Source organism: Cornus florida, unplaced genomic scaffold (assembly GCF_030987335.1).
Source record: "Cornus florida cultivar Cherokee Brave unplaced genomic scaffold, ASM3098733v1 CherokeeBrave_3.0.0_Hap2_Chr07, whole genome shotgun sequence".
NCBI classification, from domain to species: Eukaryota; Viridiplantae; Streptophyta; class Magnoliopsida; order Cornales; family Cornaceae; genus Cornus; species Cornus florida.
The window spans coordinates 1,875,237-1,891,933 of NW_026775577.1; the positions used below are offsets into that span (position 1 = coordinate 1,875,237).

The 16,697-nt window shown below is 36.7% G+C and overlaps 1 pseudogene; it reads right to left on the bottom strand.

The window, feature by feature from the left end:
• Positions 1-3,357: 3,357 nt before the first annotated feature.
• LOC132267533 (DNA (cytosine-5)-methyltransferase DRM2-like) lies at positions 3,358-4,460 on the bottom strand (annotated as a pseudogene).
• Positions 4,461-16,697: the final 12,237 nt, after the last annotated feature.

The window sequence follows — 16,697 nt, forward strand, 5'->3', positions numbered from 1 at the left end:
ACACACAAAAAGCTCCAGTGAAAATTCCAGCCAGGAGATCATTCGACCAAATTGCCTGATTTTAGATTTTTTTTTTTTTTTTGTATCTTATTTATTGTATATGATCGGCAATGCTTGGTTACTATTGTTTCCCTTTTATCCTCCATCCGTTTTATGTTAATTGTGATCTTTCACATGCTAGCAGGACACTCTTCTTAGGACCTCGCCAGGTTATTGGCCTTGAACTTTAATAAAATCATTGCACATATTGAGGATACCCTTCTTAGAATCTCCGTGAAGTTAACATATTTTGATGTAAATATCAAGACCGGCTTTCTTTTGTGTGTTTTGAACATTAATGAACACTTGGGCAGGTTTAAACGTTCTGTGATTACATACTTACAATGTTCCTACTAAATCTAAGTTATCAATGAGAATTGAAACAGGTTATTTCCTACTCTTGTAGTTGTGCCATCGTATGCAAGTATCAGCACCACTAATGAAATTATATATATTTTTTAAAGGGACGGTGTAACCGATAAAGGAAGTTACTATATGTTATCCCAATAGTATTTTATGGAATAGATCCGAACGATCATAGGGAGTGTATCTGTCTTCTTCTAATTTAATGAAATCTGTATTACTTCTTATTGCATAGGGCGGGTGTAGGGGTGGGTTTTAGTCCACTACAATTTTTTTTTTATTATACTAATTTCATATTATTACGTATCATCAGCAACAACTTAATTTCCATAGTTAATTAATTTTGAAGGTAGTCTGTTTAATTTTGTCTACCACTCAACTTTTGTATTGATACATCTTGTTAAACTTTTATAGCTTTGTCCGCGTTCTATTATCCTTTTTATTGACATTGTTGATGATTCAGCAAGGAAGGACAAAATTAAAGAAAACACATAAATAGGAATTCACTTTAAAGTTGATAACCTAATATATATATATATATATTTGTGTGTGTAGGGGGGAGGGTGGGTGGGTGGGACGAGGCAAGCATAACGGTGAACACAGAAATAGGGCCCACCATGAATCTATTGACTCTTTGATCATACTTGTTGATCTACCTACACTATCTACTCCACTTTTAAATAGTATTAAAAATCATTTCTTCTGGTACTTCTAATCTAGCTATAGCTTTTTTTTACTTTGGAGGGAAATATTACCGGAGGCTTCATGTGACATTTTAATTTTTTTTTTATTTTTGGACAAAGTGACTTTGTATTCTTGGAACAGTATTTCTTGCGACGGTGGTCTTCACATCCCTATGGGTTTGTGACACTCGTGCAGATAGGGTATATTTTGTGGAATTTTACTCTATTATTATCGGTTTATATATCTTACCTTTAGGGATTAGAGTGGTAAGTATAGATTTATTACCTATTATTTTTTTTATTATTTATTAATTAATTTTATATTAATGATTTATTTAAAATTTTGCAGTGGAATAGGATGGCCAACAACATCGAGCAGCCAACAACATCGAGCTCATGTCTATCCCCTATTATCATTGTGCCTATCATTCTTAGAGTTGGGGTGTGGTAAATGCGGTTATGATGACCTCAACTCTAACCCAACTGTCAATGCTGCAATGAAGTTGAATAGACGATGATGAACGTTATGATATGCATATTACTGTACTCAACTTTAGTAGTTTACTTTAATTTGCTGTAGATCCTTTTTATCACAGAAGTTGACCGGAGAAAAAGATGAGGTGACATACTTTTTACCACAGAAGTTGACTGGAGAAAAAGATGAGGTGACATACAATTAGTTTCAGGAAATGATCCATTTATTGTTGAGTGAGTTACGTGCTGCTATGCATGAGAATTATATTTATTGTTGAGTGAGTTATTTGCGGTTATGCATGAGAATTATATTAGGATTATAACTTTTGTTTGTGGGAAAGAATGTCTAAGGGCACAGGATCAGGACACATTGTGTTTTAGAGCCCGTTTGAGATAATAAATATATATTTTTTTATACTAATTATACAACAATATCCTTAAATATGATCTTTTACTATATTTGATAATAATAGTTTTATTAGGGGGGGTTAACGAAGGAGAGGTGTTATTACATTTATAAAAAATAAAATGAAAAAAATTATTTAATGAAAACAAGTGAAAAAAAAAAAAAAAAACTAAATTTGTTAATTATATAAAAGAATTATGAATACTAAATTTGTTAACTATTTAAAGCAACAATTTTTCAAAATACACACTTTTAAACAGTTGGATAATATTTTTTTCTCCGAAATATTGTTGTACTTTAATGATTGGATATATATTTTTTCCCTTTGAATTCAGTTCAGAAGAGAGTACATTTTAATTGCCTTCTATTTTCGAGAATTCATTTTGGAATCGCCAGATCGACAAATCGAAATTGTGAATTTACTCCTGTTCCAAATTGTGAATTTCCTCCGTTCCAACTCGTCATTTCAATTTCAAGACGTCGGTATTCCAAAATAGCTTCAAAAATATGAAATTGGATAGATTACAACCGTTCTTTTTGTGGAAAAGGAAAAAAAGAAAAATGACGTGGCATCTACTTTACCAAATAACCGAATCTGACAAGCTAACTAAAAAAAATTACAAAAAGCCAGAGAAAAAAGAGAGAAGTAGAAGAGTGATAATAATAGGACATGATAGGGCCTCATTTTTTTTTTTTTTTTTTTCTCATTCTTTTTATATTTAAAAAAATAAAAAAAAATAAAAATAAAAAAAATAAAAAACGTTAGTCTGTTTTCTTTCAACTACTTTTTTTGGGTAGGTATGATAGAAATTTATTTAAGATATAAATTATACAACGAGAACTCTAATGTAAGCACCCTATATATTAGCCTAGGCTAGACATCCGTCCAAAGCACCAATATGTTGTACTTATCCGATTGGATAATTTTATTTTCCTTCCATAAATTCAAGCTAGCTTAGAAGGTAGAACAATTTAATAATTAGCTTTTAACGCATAGGAAAGTGCCAAATTTACAGGTTGAAGGTACCTAAAAGTCATGTTCACAATAATAAAATTGGAATACTCCTACATATCAAGAGGATCAATTTTGTTTGCCTGATAACAAAAAAGCATCATATCATAATAAAACAACACACTAGCGAGTATCATCCAAAATCACAAATGTCCTCCATTTACAAGAATCGGCACATCGTTTTCAAAATTGGAAATGAAAATTTTTTACAATTCAAACTCCAAAATGTCAATATTGTATTCAAAAATAGGTTAAAAAAATATGTTTTACAATTCAAACTCTAAGATGTCGATTCAACGAAAATCCTTTTTGGGGGAGAGGGCCTAAAAGATCTAAATAAATACAAGTTCCCAAACTGTAAGTCCTTCCATATGAATTTATCATTGCTTTCCCATTATCTCTTTGACCAAGTCTAGAATACGGAAATAATTCTAAAAAAGTGCAGATTGTTTACCTTCCCGTCCATCCCTACTCACCCTGTTACTGCCTGCAAGGTTATTGCATGGGCTCCCACCAATAACAAGATCAAAACCACCAAAGGAGTCTATGAACTGCTCCAGCCGGTCAGCATTTAGCTGTTGAACGTCAACAAAGTCAATCAGATTCCCTCTCTGGTTTGTTTGTTCCCACCAGCTCCTGACAGTATTTCTGTTAACTTCAGAAATTTCAACAGATACAACATTCTTCAAAGGTATACCGAGCCGATGGAGGGCTACTTCTGCACCGCCAATCCCGGAAAAAAGAGATAAAAGGTTGATGCCACCCGAGAACAAGTCCCTCAACACAGAGAGATGATAGGCCACGGTATCAACCTGAAAAGAATTTATCCCATAAAGAATATCACAAATTCAACATTTAGGACATCAGTCACTGAAATGATTTAAATTTCGTAATTTATTGGAAGTAAGAACACTTTATTCTAGTATTATTTAGAACTTCAGAATTATTTGCAATATTCATGATTTATTCATGTTCGCCTGGAATGAGTTGCCTAAAGATTTTTATCTGTCAGTCCTACTTGTACCACCTCTTGTATGGTTCTTTGGGAACCCCAGTAGCATTTCCACTTCATCGGGTTCAAGAGGTGCAACCTTGTTCCTTCCTACCCAGACTAGATTCCATTTTCGGCATTCATCAAGTACATACTTTTGCACTCTCAGTGGTGGTTCACCATCCCAATCTTCTAGATCCTGTCTGTCAGTTTTGCACTGCCGATGCAAGTTTGTAAGCAATTCAGCTTTGTTCGCGTATCCCACGAGGGCCACCATTTCCTTTTTAAGGGTGACGCCTCATGTATGGTGCGTGGGGGCATCGGAAGAAGAGGAAACCTATCTCGAATTGGAAGATTGTGAACATAGCCTCTTTTCCTCGCAGCTGCACAGAAATACTTCGAATCAACAAATTCTGGTTCAACATCATACAAGAACCGAGATATGGTATTCCAAACTCTTTTTGGAGCTAATGCCACAATAAGTTTTTTTTTATTTTTTTATTCAAGAATGTGCAATAGTGTGGTACATTTACCTCATTATTTACTTTTTATTTTATTATTTTTTGTTTGAGCTTTGTATTAGTATAGCTGTTGTTGGGAGAAGACAAAAGTGAAAATAATAAAATAGAAGGCAAAAGTGACCAAAATGCATTAAAATACTGTGTAAAATAGACAGAAAGCATTAAACAAATGAAAATAATAATAGTCAATTCCTGTTCTCATCGGAAGAATGTATACCTTAGACATGGTCTAGAGTTTGCTAGACTACAGGCCTGGGCTTGTATAAGGCTTATTGTCTTGTTCTTTGGGCTTTGCCTGTGTCTTCTAATTGTCTTCTTGATAATTTGGGCTGTCCACATTTTGTGGGCCTCTCTTTGTACATTGTACTTTCCCTTTTTCAAATGTAACTTACTTTCCAATATATATATATATATATATATAAAGAGGTAACTATCTCACACTTGGACTAAAAAGAGTTGAGATGGTTTAATCCCTCTGACAGCTTTATATAAAGCTGATGGTACTGGGTAAAGCTGGTTGATACTTAATGGTAGTGGGACTCTTGACTTGACAACTCAATTTTTTTAATGATTTTTATTTTTATTTTTATTGCTTTTGGCCAATTTAAAGTGGTCAATGCTCTGAGCCTCTGAGAGCGTTGCATAAAGCCGATAGTAATGGGATAAAGCTGGTACAACTCAATTTTTTTTTATTATTTAAAAAAAAAAATCAAATTGAAAAAACCACTTTATATGCTTTCTTCTTTTTAATTGCTTAATCTTGCAAACTTGCATGTTGAATCATTGGGAATATATTTGGGGAGATTGCCTTAAAATAAATTGGTTAACACGTAATATACGAGGAATGCTATATATATATATATTTCTTTTGCCTTTCAAATCGGTACTTTATGTATCATATATTGTTGATTAATTTAGTAAAAATATATTTAAAAGTATGTTTAAAAATTATTATAAATAGACCATAAATTACATTTACAATTTACTAAAATTTTATTTTTAATTCGATTATATTATTCTCTTATTGTACGCTTATCGACCTCACAACACACACATCATTTAAGTTAGGAGTGCGGTTTAAAAATAATATTACAAAAATTTATCTCTAGAATTCCTGACAACGCCGTTATATTCCTGAAAATTTTGATTATATTGTTCAAAAGTGTGTATTACTGCATTTTGAATCATGCATGCAAGATTGAAAAAAATTCACGATTCGGTTCTGTGGATACATTTCGGATACATTATGATACTATTTAACATTTTGATTTTTACTACTAAGTTTGATTTTTAGAGTAGTATGAGTCACTAATTTTCACCTTTTTTCCTCTCTTTTACGTCGGCTTTTTTCCTCTCTTTTATCTCGTCACTCTAATATGTAAATATCAACAACTTTATGTATCTTTCAAAAATGATACATCATTATCTCTCTAGCATTAAATTTGATTTTAAAAAATCTGAGGAGAGGAGGTAGGGTATTTTTTTTTACTATACTAATTTTAGGTAAGCCAAAAAAAAAAACTCCAGATTACAAAGGTAATTGCCTATGGTAAGGTAATTGACTTCATTAGGATGCTCCACTATAAATACTAAAACAACAAGCCAAAAGGTTTCCCAAACATTCTGTTTCCCTGTTTTGCAAGGCTAGGGTTTCATATAGTTGTTAGACTTGACGGACATGGATGTAGACGAGGCAACGGGTTGTGATACTGATATTCAAGCTTATAGGCCGAAATTCAAAGGGGAGACAACACTTGTTCGCGAATGTGATGCTTGCAAAAGTAATTGCCCTGCTGTGGATACAACGATTAACATTGGATTGTAATTTCTTTTTATTATTATATTTTTCAGTAAGTTGGACTAGAATATATCAAGTGAATATCGGTAGCACTAATGAAATGAAATTATATATATATTTTAAGAGATGGTGTAAATGATTTGGATGAATATCGATGTAAACCGACCGAACTAACTGATTCATGGAGGCGTGTTGTGATGTTTTCAATTTTCGGTATTTTTCATTTTTTTCGGAATTTTTGTCGTTGCAAAGGCATTCTTGTCTTTTGCCGTTTTGCGTATCGGACACTGTGGAGTGTACCGGTTATGTCCTAGAGTTGTCTGGGGTATTTCATTGAGTTCAGGACTCATTGAAATGCAAAGATGATCATTTTTACATTTTTTCATTTTTTTGGCCGGATAGTCCCATGTGGGACCCATTACCGGAATTGTCGACTACCGCCCGGGGGGGGCCTTAGTTGGATTCATTTACATTACGTTTATTTTATTTAATGTGTTTCAAGTGTTTGTGAATTAAATATGTATTTATTTGCGTATGTGGTATAAATTGAAAACAAAAGAAAAGGGAAAAAAAAAAAAAGGAAAAGTGGTGGGACCCACATCATTCTTAAATGGTCATGAGACCAAATTTTGGTCTCATTTCTCTCATTCTTTCCTCTCACTCCCATAAGTCTCTATCTCTCCCATTTTATACTCTTCTTTTTTCTTTCTCTTGGTTTCAAGATTTAATTCTTGATTTCTTCCTCAATACTTGGTAATTTTGAGTGCCGTTTGGGGCAAATGGAAGCTCGCGACGAGATCTATAAGTTGATCGGAGCAATTTCGTGTTTGGTGCACTCTAGTAGATTTGGGATCTAGGGCACAAATTGGGGCTTTTTGCATAATTTTGAGGTAGGGGTCTCTAATACTCAATTTTCTTATTCCTTTGTGAGTTCTTCTACTTTAATTGTGGTCAAGCATGATTAATTGAATTGATTGTTTCTTAGATGACTTAATTGTGTATATGAAGCATGCAATTATGTGTATTTGTTGATTTACATGGAAAACATGCCTAATTGTTGATTTTTTATGCCTATTGTATTCGCTAAATTGTTAGAAAATTGTTATGATGAAGCATGTTAAATTATGAAGCTTAAATTTCCTTCATTTTCATACTATTGGGAAAATATGTAGCATACATCCATGACATTGGGCATGAAAGAAAAGGGGAAAGTGTTTTGATAAGAAAATAAAAAGGGGTTTTAGGGAGAAATTTTGAGAAAAATGGTTTTGAGAAAACCCGGTCGCCGCGGAGTCATTAAAGGGCCGGTGTGTTAATGTAACCTAGAGAGAACTAGGGAGATTGCTCTAGCGTGGTTGAACTATCTATGCCCCAAATGGCACCGCAGGGGTACCAAGGGTCAGAGACAGTAGCCAACCCTTCTCTCATGTCGCTGCAGAGTCACCAAAGGACGGGTTATATTAATAGTTTGTGAAGTGATTGATGTTTTTTTTTTTTTTTTTTTTCTCTTCTAAAAATGGGGAGTGACATGCATGATATTGCATTAATGGCACGACATTTACTTGTTTTGAACTTGGAATTGATATTGTATTTTCCCCGGCTTAGCATGACCCCACTCCCTATTATTCTATTCATTTGTTTGGATTCACGGGGTCACAAGAGGTGTGTTTTAGGCACCACCTACTAAGCAAATTGCTCATTCCATTTTATTTAACATTTTTCAGGGTCGGAAAAAGAGATAGTGGACGCCGATCCCTCACAAGCTTAAGAAAGACTAGGAAATTATTTTTACCATCTATTACATATTGATTACACTTTTGTAAAACCACAAAACCGTAGTGAAATGTATTCTTTTTGTAAACCATCGCCATATATTGTAAATTATTACTTGTGTTGGTATTTTGAAGGAAATTGTGACTATATAAACACTTGTTGATGAATGGGAATGGAAATTATATTTTTATCTACTATTGAGGTCATTTAATTATGTAATACCATATTTTGTTGCCGTGAATTCAGAATCTAACTGCATAATAGGTCCAGTATAGGTTGTGTATGTGTTAAGCTCAGCCAGAATGCCACTCCAGTGAGTTCAGGGTTTAGGGGCCTTGTTTCGGCGGCTGACCCTCACCATTAGCCAACCGAAACCCTAGGTTCGGCCGACCGAACCCCTATTATCAACCGACCGACGCCCCTACAGTGAAAGTCCCGAGAGCTTGCATTTTTTCCATCGTTTCAACCGGCCGACCCTATAGGTCAGCCGACTGAAATTGTTCTGTCAACCGGCTGATGGCATCGATGAAGGGCCATCAGCCGGCTAATCCTTCTTTTTTCACCTATACCACTTGGACTCCTCTGTAGGGCTATTTTCCTAAAGTATTTTGAGATTAGGATCGGCTAGTAGGATGGCCATGGACACAAGAAATGAATGTATGACCTAGTTGACCTCGGGTCAGGGCAAGGACCAGGTTAACGATACGGACCCACGGGTTCGGGTCGTTATACGTTGGTGTGTCGTCGTGAACCAACAAGTTAAAACGTATTAAATAGTGGCCAACTTTGAATTTGTAAAGTGTCACTACTTCCTCTAACTACTAATATAACTAAGGTGAGTAAGGATCGTCCCAAGGGAAAAGAAGCAATATTAATATGGAAACAACGTTGGACTAGTAGGTCGAGTGGTCAAAGATGTTTTGATTGGTTAATTAAACTATAATGTTAAACAAATTCAATACAAAACAATTAAAGTAAATAAGGGGTAGAGAATAAGAGAGAGGGATCTTGAGACTTAGAGGTCACCACTAAACATCACCTTTCTAGACGCTTAATGTGTAATGAATGAGGGGAAATATATGTTGCAATACTAATATGTGTGATTGATTGAATCAACAAGCATGGATGACTAATTAAGTATACATTGTCTAGACAACCTAATGAATAGCACAATATATTAAACTAAGGCATTATTCCTTCCTTTAAGTTCACAATCAAAATACATTAACAAACTAGAGAATTATACTACTTGCATTCATAAGCATGGAACATCAAATAACAAGCATGGATTGTCCCCCCATCTAAAAAAGTAAGGCAACTACACTATAACTAAACTAGGGATATGAAAATTAAACTAATTAAACTAAGGTAGAGGCACAATCCATCAAAAAATGAGTGTGAACCATCAAACAAACCATAAAAGTATTCCATTAAAGTATCATGCTTTGATAATCTCTAGATTCATAGCATCAACACACATAGACATGCATCAATAACACAAAACCTAAAGATAAACACATGAATATCTATTCTAGCATACATAGACATATGAGTAGAATAAAATGATCAATTGGAAGTATTAAATAACATAAATCATTGTAGAAACAAGATTCATATATAAACCAAATGTCAAGACAAGAATTACAACACAAATTCCCTCAAAATACAACACATCAAGATCTAGAAGGCATGCTTAGGGCTAACTCTAGCCCCAAAAAGATGTTTAGCCACTCATTGATGTAGTCATCCAACCCTCAAGGGCATCTCCATGGTAGGACTGATCTTCTTCTCCTTGATAGAAACCCTAGATGAGTGGAAGAACTCCCAAATGGTATGTATCTCTCTAATCTCTAGACTCCTTTAACCTCTCTCTCAAAGATTGTGTATCTCCAAGATTGTATATCTCGCTATGTAAAAATGGTTCAAAATCCTTATATAGGTAGCTCAAGTGTCACATCCAATGGTCAGGCCTCGTGCACTAGGGCCCCTTCAATAATTGCACCATGAGCCATCTTTTAATGAGCTGGACTCTGTTTTTTTTTTCGAACTTAAGGGGGTTCAATCGATCGAAGTTTGGTGAGATCGATTGAACCATGGTGGCGCCTTTTTGGAATACTGACAGATCTAAGATATATTCGGGATATGTTGGGAAAAAGACAAAAGTGGTAGGTGGGGATAAGATTAAAGAAGTTCGATCGATCGAAAGGATGTTGGATCGATCGAAGATGGAAATTTTTGGGGATAACGACAAGATGCTCGATCCATCTTGATAAGGTTGGATCAATCACTTTGAGATCGATTAAAGATTTGTCTAATCGATCGAAACTTGCTGTAAACCACCACTTTGCTTTCACTTTGCTCCTTTCTTCCATTTAGCTTGAGATTGCTTCTTTTATGCTCTAATTTGGCTGAATTGACTTATTTTGGGGATAAGTGCCTGAAAAGGGAAATAACACGAAATTAGTCTAAAATAAAAAAAATAAGATAGATAAAGGTTCTAGAATACTTGAGCTTAAGGGGTTTAAATGTGCACTTTTCAGCGCTCATCACATTTGTAATGGTATCAGACGTTTGAAAATAGGTTACGAATCGCCTATTAATAACCGATATGACGAATCATGGTAAATTGGGATGAAAATGAGAATTAAGGGAACAGAGGATGAAATTGGGATGAAAGTGATGGCAAAAAGACAATGAAGATAGAGATGATTGATGATAAAGAATAAGCTAGCAATTAACATTGTCGAAATTAGCACATATAATCTGATTTCGAGACGAATCATGGTAAATTGGGATAAAAGTGAGAATTAAGGGAACAGATGATGAAATTAGGATGAAAGTGAAGGCGACAAAGACAATGAAGATAGAGATGATCGATGATAAAGCATAAGTTAGCAATTAACATTTTCAAAATTAGCGCATATAATTCAATTTTGAGTCACATCAGTATATTTCGCTAAATTGGTTCACCACAAATTTTATTATTCTATTTAACGATAATAAGAGATTTGACTATTTATACACAGAAATCGTTATTTTAGAAAAGATAACAGACAGAAAAATAAAATGGAGGTCATACTTTTTGGTATTGCCATTACCATTAGGCTAGTCACAATTAACATGGTTGCAAAAATTATTTTTGCATGATGCCCATCTATTGGCCAGCCCAACACTAGTGAAGATTTGGTTAAGTGTTGCAGTGGGGGTAATCACAAAACGTCTCTAAGCCAAAGAGAGATGATGAAGAGAGAGATGATGGGATTCTTCTAAGATCTACGCTAATTTGATTTGAGATGTGAGGTAGATGACTGTTGCACTAAAAAGCACTTACACTTATCCAACGTATCAAAGTCAGGGACGGACTCAATTTTTAATTCTCCCAAAGTTCCACTCTCAATGTAGTAGTCAACACGCAAAAGAGAAGACGCCATCATTGTTCCAGACGAAACCATCTGACTTTGCAGGACAAAGACTCATGGCCGAGTTAAATAGGAGAGAGAAAAGGTTACTGATTTACGCTAGGTAACTTTTGCTTGAGATCTACTATCTGTGATCTTGACCGTTGGATTGATAAGCGGACAAAAATGTTTAACATGACCTGTGAACTTTTCAGATAGAAGGAAATTATCCCTTATTTGCCCCTTCTTTAAGCTACAAATATCAACTTGTACTACTATTTACATTAATAACTAATAAGCCCACTAATCAACAGATTAAACTGTGATTCAATTCCTTACATGACTAAACATTAACTTACAAATCTTCCAATCATAATATTATAAATCATCTTACAAAAATGGATTAAAAGTAGTGATGGATCTAGAAATTCATATGAAAAGGGACAAATTTATATAGAGAGATTTTTTTATAATTTGACAATTTTAAAATTGTTTGAGTATAAATATAAAAAAATATAAATTTAAGAGTATAAAAATATAATAATAAAAAATTTCAGTAGAGGCGAACGCCCTCAATAAGTATTTGTGCATTTATTGTAGTTATTACGAGAGTAACGAGCATATATATATATATATATATATATATATATATACACATGGAGTATATATGTTTTACAGTAGTCAACATGCAAAAGAGAAGACATCATCATTGTCGCAGACGAAGTGAAAACCATCTGACTTCGCAGGACACTGAAATGACAAGATTTCATCGTCCAGTTAAATAGGAGAGAGAACAAATTAGTAATTTTTTTTTATTTAAAAAAATACATTAATTACAAGTTCCCTATTCAGTGTCCATATCTTGTCCCATATTCATATTCATGAAATTTACTAAAGTAATTTCCATCAGTACTCTACCAATATATACATATTTAATATATTAAAAAGCGCACTCATTTTTTTTTTTTTTTTTTTTGTTTTTTTTCCTTCCTAAAAGCAAACTCATCTAAGGTTTTGAGATGAGTGAAATGATCAACTTCGCTGTAAGCCCCTAGAGCGGCAGTAAGGATTGTAATTTCGACTGGAAGGACAGCATCTATGCCGTAGAGGAGAGAAAAATGAGTTTGGCCAGTTGCTCGTTTCTTTGAAGTGCAATGGGCCCATAAGGCTAATGGTAGTTGATCAACCTAGTTGGACTTGTGCTCGGTTACTGTCCGATTGAATATCTTGAGGAGAGATTTGAAGAGAAGATCAGCGCTGCTAGATATCATATTGTCGTAGGAGCTGGGCGACCTTATGATTGACGAAAGGTGTTCCGTTGTCTAACAAGACAATCGCGGGGATGCCAAAATGACAAATGATGTGTTCTCGAATAAAAGATGCAACAACAATGCCTGTAGCATGTCGTAAGGGTACAACTTCAACCCATTTAGAAAAGAAGTCAGTGGTAGTGAGGATCCAGTGCAGTTGGCGAACTGTAGGGTTAATTGGGCCGATGAGATCCAAACCCTAAATATGAAAGGGCTAGGGGGCAGTGAGGGGATGTAGTCTAGTTGGGTAAGTATAGATTTGATGGTGATACTACTGACAAGACTTACATTGTTGAACATGTGTTTTGGCATCGTGCTCTATGGTTGGCCAGTACATCCCCTTCTGAATCAAATGTTGAAACAGTTTGTAGGCACCTCGATGTTCGAGGGAGTGGGTTTGATGAAGTGCTTCTTGGATTTCAACCCCGGCAAGGCATCGCAAGGGTTCCCTTCACGAGAGATGCGGAACAATCGACCATTGCTAAGTTCGAAGTGGGTCGTCTAATGTTTGAGCCTTGCTGCCAAAGTAGGATCGTCTAGTCGAGGACCATGCTGAAAATATCGGATGAAGGGAGCTCGCCAATTAGCCAGCTTTAGTTCAAGTACTTTAGCTGTATCAGGACACTTTTGGCAGGCGATACATGCACGTTGCGCTGGAGGCTTCGATAAAAGGGCTATGTCAGTTGTGGCGCAATACTACTGATGGACCAGATGCAGTACTTCGCGAGCCTCTGTATCCTCGAGACAGTGACTAAGGATGCCGAAAGGGGAGCAATGATAGAGGATACCTTAGATGAGATAAAATTTCTTAAGCTGAGCAAGGGGCAAAGAACTGGTGAACGTCTGCATCTGATCGATTATTGGGAGATGCCAATTAGTGATATCCTCGAGGGGAAGGAGGCTAGCTATTGTAGGTTATGTTTGTTTGTGAATAGTAATTTGCTGAGTGTCACCAAATATGTCGAGTTTTGAGGCAAGTGTGGCAAGGGCATCAGGGTACTGATTGACAGATCGATGGACATGAGCCAGGCGAATAGTAGCGAATCGTGGCAAAAGTTTTTGGATAATCGTGCGGTAAGAGGCTAATGAAGGTTCTTGGATTGCAAAATCACTTGAAGTCTGTTTAACTATTAATTTGGAATCACCGTCGATACAGATCCAGGAGATCCGTCGGTCGAGTGCTGTCAAGAGCCTTAGAATAAAAACCTCATATTTTGATTTGTTATTTGTGCATTTGAAATCAAGTTTGATAGCAGCAGTGGAGGTTAGTGTTGGGTATGAAAGTACAATACCGGTACCACCACCCTTGGCTGTCGTAGACCAATCAAAGGACAAGTGCCATTATTGGGGCAAGTTGATTGAGGAGACCAGTAGGTCATCGAGAGGTAAATGTTCAGCTACAGGCTCGTGAGCGTCATTTGGGAATTGGGCAAGTAAGTCTGCAAGAGCTTGACTTTTAATAGCTTTTGGTTGATGACAGGTGATGTCAGTCATGCCCGTTAGTATAGGTTTAAAGAGAAGATGCCTGTAGGGATCGCATTTGGTGAGTAAGATGATGCAATGAGCGAGAAAATAATGTCAGAACTTATATGTTGCAAAGACCAGGGTGAGACAGTGCTTTTTGATGATAGAGTATCGTTCTTTGGCATTGCGGAGCAAACGACTGATGTAGTAAACCGGTTGCTCCTGACCATTGACCTCCTGTGCCAATAATGCTCCTATAGATCGAGGAGTGGAAGTAATGTATAAGAAGAGGGGTTGGTCTTTTTGTGGGGCGTGCATGATTTGTGGAGGCAACAATGCTTGTTTGATCCGTTCAAAAATTGCCTGGTGGGTGTCTGTCCAATAGAATTTTGTTTTTCCCTTGACAAGGGAGCTAAAGGCATGTATTGCCTTGGCGAGAGCTGGCAAGAAAGGCCGAAGGTATGAGACCTTTCCCAGAAAGCTTTTTAACTGCTTTGGAGTCGCTGGGGAAGGCATATTAAGGATTGCTTTAGCCTTGGCCGGGTCTACTTTAATACCCCGTCGATTGACTATGAAGACCAAGAATTTGCCATGATTTATACCGAAAGCACACTTAAGTGGATTCATCTTGAGATTGTATTGTCGACAATGCTCAAATACCTGACGTAGGTCATAAAAGTGGTTAGCTGCCTTTTTGGATTTGACAACAAGATCGTCCACGTAATCTTCGAGATTATGATGAAGTAGGTCATGGAAGATGGCAATCATTGCACGCTGATAAGTAGCACTTGTATTTTTCAAACCAAAGGGTATAACAGTATAGTGGAAGTTAACAAGGGGCGTTCAAAAGGCTATTTCTCTGCATCACCATCAGCTATACGAATTTGGTTGTAACCGCTAAAGCCATCTATGAAAGAGAACATTTCATGACCTGCAATACCGTCGACGAGGGTGTCAATGATAGGTAAGGTGAAATCATCCTTGGGGCATGCCTTGTTGAGATCTCGAAACGACACACACCCTTATCTGGCCGTTCTTTTTTTGAACTGGGACAATGTTGGCCAGCCAAGTGGGGTCGATGATGGGCTTTTAATGAAACCTGCATCTGGTAACTTTTGGACCTCCTCCTTGATCTGCAATTCAAGCTCTGGTCGAAATGTGCATGAGCCTTGCTTAACTGGTCGAGCATTGGGTAAGATATTAAGGTAGTGCGAAACCAATGAAGGACGGAAACCCGATATTTCACTGTATGCCCATGCGAAGATATCACGAAATTCCTGTAGGAGAGAGACAATGTGAGAATGATCTTGAGAGTTGAGTGTACCCGAGAGGAACGTAATGCGGAGCTGCTTATTAGGATGGGCAAGATCAACTTCGACAAGGTTCGGCAGCGGTGCTTCCTCAAAGATCCGAGGTTGGTACTCTGGGGACCAGTAGAGTGAATCTCTACTGACCCTGGGCACCGTCATAAACGGTAGATGACACGACCATTGGGGAGACGGACGTGGTTGCATTCGCGTGGGGCGTCGCTTGCCTGAACTGGAGATGGTGGGTGGAATATGCCTTTCTGGGCATCAACCCAAGTAGGTAAGGGAGTGCCGATAATGGTAGTGTCGCAGTCTTGTGCGTAGTCATCAAGTTTGTTGAAGAACAGTGCGTCGGTGTAGTGAGCCTCGAAGGTGACAAAAGGACGATTGGAGCAAGGGACCGTGACCACCTTGTTGTTCCAAATGCTTCAACCTTTAAAGCATTGATGGTAAGTAGAAGGGACAATGCCAAAGCGATGCATCCATGCGTGTTTTAACAAGATATGATAAGATGTATCACTTTCAATGACATGAACTTTGGTAGAGGCTTGGAATTTATTGACAACCAGATCGATATTGACGTAGCCCAGCGTTTGGCGAAGATCATTGCCAAATCTTGTTACTTCGATGGATTCCTTGACCAGCCGATCTTCAGGGATTCCTGCCTTGCGAAAGGTGGACAAAGGCATGACATTGATGGATGATCCATTGTTCAGAAACGCAAGCTTGAATTATACTCCCTTAATTGTAGCAAGAACGTAAAGTGGTCGATTTTGGGTGCCTTAGCTCTGTTTATCGGCATCAGTGAAAGTGATTACCTTCTTATTACCTAGTGGCGTGGATTTAGCTACAGCAGCCACTAAACAAATATTAGCCTCTGATGAAGAAGGTTCGATGTTCTGACTCGGGTTTGTCTCTTTGAGTTTATCGTAACAAGAGATAGTTGCTGCTCAGTGATTGGGGTATAGAAATTGGTGAACATCCTTGGGAGGAGTAACTTCTAGATCGCCCGCAGCCATTCGTCGTTAGAAGAGGCAGCGTAACCCCCAACAGTTGATAGTAGGATGAGTGGTACTTTGATGATAGGTGCAAAAATCAGCACTGATCTTTAACCCACTGCGCGAGTGTATTCTTAACCTCTTCGATACAGATCAAAAA